We start from the raw sequence: 6,663 nt of genomic DNA on the forward strand, positions 1-6,663 counted from the left end.
GCAGGAATGTAAGAACTGGAATTACGCGTCCCTCTCCTTTGTATCAGATGAGCCACGTGGTTAGACCGGATGGATGAGTTTAGACTCTATTTATTAAATAGGTTAAGGGTATGTGTGGGTGTAGTTAATTGTGGGAGGAGCTACAGTGCTATATAAGGAATGTACTCTATGTATTCAGTACTCAGACTTTGCTGTATTTTGGTGACGCTAGTCCCTCTGAGTCCCGATCGGTGATCCAATAAAGAATCTCTTCCTTCCTGAAGAAACCTGTGTCCATCTCTCTGTGCTTGGCTTCCGTCAGTTTCTCCGGTATCAAAATAACAGCAACTATATTAATTACAAACATTTTGCTAATATGAGGGGTACAATTTATGGAAAGGGACTGCCAAGGGATACACAAGTGAAAACAGATTGAGAACCACTGATCTAGGGTATTGCAATGCCTTGGCACGCAAGCGGGCCCAGTGGGATTTATCTCATTCCTATTGAAATATTTTTTTTTAGGAATGCTTATGAATTCTTCATTTTGTCGACCAAAGCTTGGCAGTGCTGCCCGACAATATGTGTAAATTTCTAGTGTGAAATAAACAGGTTGTGATTAGTTAATACATTTCACATTGGCGGCCTTTGAACTCTGTCCTTTCAAGCCTTGGCCAACACAATGGAATTCTGATAGTCACTCAAACCATACTGGCACAAGTGAAGTTAACTAGGTCACAGGATCAGACCGGATTATTGGCAGGGTGTTGCCTATAAATTATATAAATGAACAATACAATATTATTTTAAGGATTTAAGGCTCTAAATTACTATGAAACAAAGCTAGATTTGTCATCATCTGATGCTTTGGGTCATTCACCATTTGACTTCTTCATCTAATGGGCAGCACATAAATAACATTTACTGCCACATTGAGTGTATCTAGCATTCAGATGCTGCAGAGTTCCTGTTTGATAAAACTATTTCCTACCACCAGCATTTGAATTCCCTAGCATTAATATCTTGTCCCCCTAAGTCCTGGATATTTTAAGGTTCAGTTGTACATCCATATGGAACTTCATAGTTACAGAATTGTGACAATCTCCTACCTGGCCGAAATTCGGACGAATTGCAAATCGGCTGAAAATTACACATAGACACACAATTAAAAAACATTTATATATTTTATAGTTATCAAATATAAAATATTTACATTTTTATTCACATAAATTTAGATTTTTATTTTTATTTTCTCTTACTGTTCCTCATGGTTTTCTGTCTAATGGTCACTTTAACGGAAAAAAGTTACTGGCAGTGTACTGCAAAATATATGCATAATATTTAGATTCCGTGTGTATTTTGCAGTACACTGATTGGACAATTTTTTGTGCACTTTTGGTTGGTTCACATCTTCTTCCTGAATATATTGCATGGAGAATATTCAGATGAGTCATATGCCTCTTGGACGAGCATCAGACGGTCTAAATTAAATTTTCATTTTGGGCAAAGTGGTTCCGCCAAAGTCATTTTTTTCTCTGTGCAGAATTATAGCAATCACCTCTCAGATATACAGGAGCTCCACTATGCTGGTGACCACTGTACTTTGGATCCAAGAAATCTATTTGCGTTCCATCCAATAACAGTAGGCTATACCTTGGTGGACTTGACTCCACATTTAACAACCTGCAAGCAGTACAATGCTTGTCCTTTGAAAACCCAAGTGCCTCGTCCACGGTGGTATTCGGAGATGATGGTAGAAGAACAAGACCTAATGTAGACCAATTTCTACAGAGACAAGCTGTACCAAAAGACCCACCAATCTTCTTGGCCCGCTGCCTTTTGACCAGTAAGAAATATTGCTAATACAATAGTGTTTAATGTTCTACTGACATGTTCCAGTTATTAATGGCAGCTCATATATTAGTGTATGATAAATTACAGACAGCTTGTGTATACGCATCATTTATATATATCATATAACATCCTTTTCCCTCTTATAATTGTCCCATCCTTTACTGCCCCCCGAATCCGCTGCACGCAGTATTTTTACTATTCTAATCTGTGGCATAAGGGTTTCAAGCTGTAGACACAATAGCTGTTTTGCAGCAGTCTTATCACACACACACTGATACGCAAACAAACGCCTCATGTCATGTGTCACCCAGCTTCTGTGTGAGCTGTTGTTTGTATTTTACAAAAAGGTTCTGTAGTGTTTTAGATTCCAAAAAGTGATTAGATGTATTATCATTTCAAAAAGCAAAACTCATACGGGGGAGAAGAGAAAACTGAGGACAGTTAGGGGACTCTTGCAGATCACTGCTCGGCTGATTGCCGTTTTATGGGATTTAAATAAAATCTTGGTGCAGATCTGTGGCTCACAGCAATTGCTTGTCTCCTGGGACAACAAAGTTGATTGGAACTAAATAACTGAGGGCACTCACTTGATTTCAAGATGACTGAGGAATGTTGCTTAAATCTAGTATAAGAAATTGCAGGATCATTAAAGGGGCACTCCAGGCACCATAACCACTGAGTGATTGGAGCCTTCCATTGGGAAGTAGTCAAAAGGTTTCACAATTACCTGAATCAACTAAGGGCCTGGGGTTTTACCTCCTCTTCAGATATCACTACAGTGAAAGTCCCTAACATCAGTTTATGAGATCAAGCAATATGAAAAAGTGATAAACTATTGGAACCAAAATTGACTACTTAAAGGACCACTATAGTGCCAGGAAAACATACTCGTTTTTGTGGCACTATAGGGTCCTCGGGTCCCCCCCACTCTCAGGGCCCCCCACCTGCCAGGCTCTAGGGTGAGGAAGGGGTTAATCCCTTACATTTTCTCCAGCGCCTGGCTCCCTTGGCGCTGGGGACTCTCCTCCTCCTTTCCCGTCATCGGCTGAATGCGAATGCGCGGCAAGAGCCGCGAGCGAATTCAGCCAGTCCATAGGAAAGCATTATCAATGCCTTCCTATGGACACTGGCGTCTTCTCACTGTGAAAATCACAATGAGAAGCACAGAAGCGCCTCTAGCGGCTGTCAATGAGACAGCCACTAGAGGCTGGATTAACCCATTTGTAAACATAGCAGTTTCTCTGAAACTGCTATATTTACAGCAGGCAGGGTTAACCCTAGATGGCAATACATACAATATAAGGTGGAGACTCTTATAAAGTTCACAAAAAAGATAAAATAAGAATATAAAAGACCTTACAGATATGACATCCGGACGCCAGGATCACCGGCTTCAAATGAACTCTTATTAGCAAACATTTAAAAACGGACAAGTTTTAGAGACTCTACAGCAACTGATGAAGCCTCTAAAGGAGGCGAAACGCGTTTTGCACTAAGGACTTTTGCACTAAGGACTTACCCCATCTACTACCTTCAATACTGTAAGGTCTTTTATATTCTTATTTTATCTTTTTTGTGCACTTTATAATAAAGCACTTTTGGAAAGAATACACCCGTCCTTGTGAGCATATTTGGCTACCAGCAAAATAAAGAAGGCAGTGGGAACCTTATTTCCCACAATACTGGAAAATTGAGCCCTATCTAGAGGCTCTATACTTGTGAGTGATATTCCATCTACCTCATTCTATTTATATTATCTATAGACAATATTGCACTATTATGTGTTTTTATTTCTGCCTTTAGGAATACCTACTATTTGATTACCTGTTACATAAGAAGAGTCTCCACCTGATATTGTATGTATTGTAATTTGTTGTGAGGTTAAAGGGATACTCACTAAGGTGTTTTGAGCACTTCTTATTTTATTTTACTGTGTGTGTCTCACTGGAATACTATTACTCTGTATTAACCCTAGATGGACCTGGCACCCAGACCACTTCATTGAGTTGAAGTAGTCTGGGTGCCTATAGTGGTCCTTTAATGGGAACGGCACCAAGGGACATCTGGCATCGTAAGCTACTGCAGACTGCCCCTGTAAATAGAGGTAAGAATGTTGAGGTAGGTGTATATATATAATTAGATATCTTGCCAAAGGACAGTTAGTGGTGAGATTACCACCTGCTTTAACCAGCTGATATACAAAGTATATACATTTACACCCAGACAGGTTCCAAATAAAGAAAAAAAAACTGCAATAATAGCCCTCTAATATTTCCATAAAAAAAAAAAATACATAAAATTGTTTATAAAATATATAAGGCCGGCCCTGGATGAACGGAACCCGTTAGCATTGAGCTCTCCCAAACGGGGAGCAGGTAAAACCCACGAATACAACACAATACGGGGGGAAAACACAGGAGACAGCTCCTAGCAATTCACAAATAGGCAGCAGCCCCGCTACAATTAGTATTAAAAGTATTTACTATTGCTTCTTGTGGTATCTGTAAAACTCATAACTACATGATGGACAGCACTCTCTTCCTCTCCGTGTTCAAATACTCCCTCAAAACTCATCACATTACCTGTTTCTCCACTCACCGCAGCTCTAATATTTCCATGATATCCACTCTTTGGTACAGCAGTCAATAATCACTGGATCAGGACATAAACTTTGGTCCTCATCTATTCACTGGGTCCCTAGAGTTGAAAAAGATACTGTATATCCATCAGACAATCAGCAACTGTTCATAATAAATTGTCACTGTAGTCACATGACAGTACCACAGTGCAAAGAACACTCCTGTGGTACTAGGTGAAGTCAAATTAAGGTATTTTACAGAAATTAGTTCAATATGTATCCAGTTGAAGACTTAGCCATCAAGCTCATCTCACTTTTGTAGAATTGGTTTCAAGGTCCTAGCACTGGAGCATTTTGGGTGCTTGTCAGATACACTTCAACCAACGCATTTCACCACTTTATTACTTTTTTGCACACCTTTTTTTTAAAATTATTATTAGCAGGTGTTTCAAATATCCTAATCCACTTCTGATTGTGGGTGAATTGTGGATACCACTTAAAAATCATTTTTTCTCTTACACCCTGTTTTGGCTTATGTGCATAAGAACCTCCCCAAGACATAAAGGTTGTCCAAATGTGGACCCTTTGCGTGCAGTGCCCTGAGGGGTATGATATCAGCTACAATTCCACAACAAGCCTCCCTCTCCCCCCATTACAAAACCAGAATGATCATCTTTTTGCTTTATTCCTCATGCATAGGACACTTGTTGGCATTTCACAACTGATCTAACTTTGTGAGTGTGAGTGCACACTAAACGAAGGCCTGTTTTGGCTTTACCTACTGTATTATCTTTTGTTCTGCCTGTCAAATGAATTCTTAATACCATTTACTTTCCATATCTAGCTTTGTGGAATGTCTTTGTGCAATATAAACAGAGGATAACAAGCAATTTTAAACTACTTTATTCGCTGCAACACTTATATATTGTAATCTGTTTATTTCACCCTTCCTTGTACGATAACGGACATGAGTGCGTCTGTGTGTAACTTCCTTTCCCCCACCTTAATAGATGTGCTTGTCACGTCATTTTCTTTTTTCTTAAGTTTTAAAGAACTATCATTTCCTTTTTAAACCACATTGGTTGCTATATTTAACCCTAGAGCTACCACTTGTCTTTCATATTATTCATACACTAGCTGATAATGTTGTTGATCATTCCATAGCAGAACACTTAAACAATGTCATCTTCTGTTATCAGTACCAAATGTGGCCTGGTCCATAAATAAACATATATTTTATAAGGTAATCGATCTTTGAAAGGTCAATCAATTCACCTTAAGGCAAAAAAAGAAAATGTAAGCATGGAATTAAGCATGGTGTAAACCTGGGGTGCAGGGAATGAAAAAGGGCCCACATGCTTAGAGAAACTAAATGCCCAACAGACACAATATGGATAATTCAAGGGTGTCTTTAGAGGACCGACATCTTAAAAGCATATATTTATGCATCTATGGCTATCTAATTGTTTATATTATTTGCCACATTTTACCTTAAAGGATCACTATAGTGTCAGGAAAACATAGTGTCAGGGTCCCCCTCCCGTGGCGCTGAAAACCCCTTCAGCAGCTTACCTTATTCCAGCGCTGGGCTCCCTCGGCGCTGGTGACCTCTCCTCCCCCGCGAAGTCAGCTCCCTCTACCGACATCAGCGGAGCAGAATGCGCATGCGCGGCAAGTGCTCCAAGCCTTAAAAAAAAAACAACAACAATTCCTAAAGTGCTATTGGGCAAACTGTAAGATAACAAAGAAAATTAAGCTAAAACTTACAAAAAAATTCAGTGTTGGCCACAAATACCAGTGTTGCTCCCACTCCTCGTCTGATGTCACCGGAGCTGTTGAGAGGTCCAATCAAATGCTTGTCATAGAGAACACCGTCGGAGCCAGTAAGGGGAGAAAGTGATAGAGTAAAAATAAAAAACAAACAAGCAAAACAAACAAACAAAAAATAAATGCATGGTATAGGGAGGTAGGGAGGGCTTAAATGAAGGTGGTAAGTAGGGGAGATAAACGCTCCCCCTTGCAGGTGCTGCCTGCAGGGGAGAAGCTCATTACATCTGTTGCCAGCACGCTGTCTGCTCTGATGACAGATGCTGCTCGGAATTTACAACAGGCAGCCTGGAATAGAGTTGATATGGTTGTAATGAGCCCCCCCCCCCCCAGCACAAAAGTGCAAATATCTCTGTACATACCAACTCGTAGAACCATGATCACTTTAAAAGCAGAAGTTGATAGTTGGACTAACCCCTTTGAGT

Source organism: Pelobates fuscus, chromosome 10 (assembly GCF_036172605.1).
Source record: "Pelobates fuscus isolate aPelFus1 chromosome 10, aPelFus1.pri, whole genome shotgun sequence".
In the NCBI taxonomy this organism is placed as follows: domain Eukaryota; kingdom Metazoa; phylum Chordata; class Amphibia; order Anura; family Pelobatidae; genus Pelobates; species Pelobates fuscus.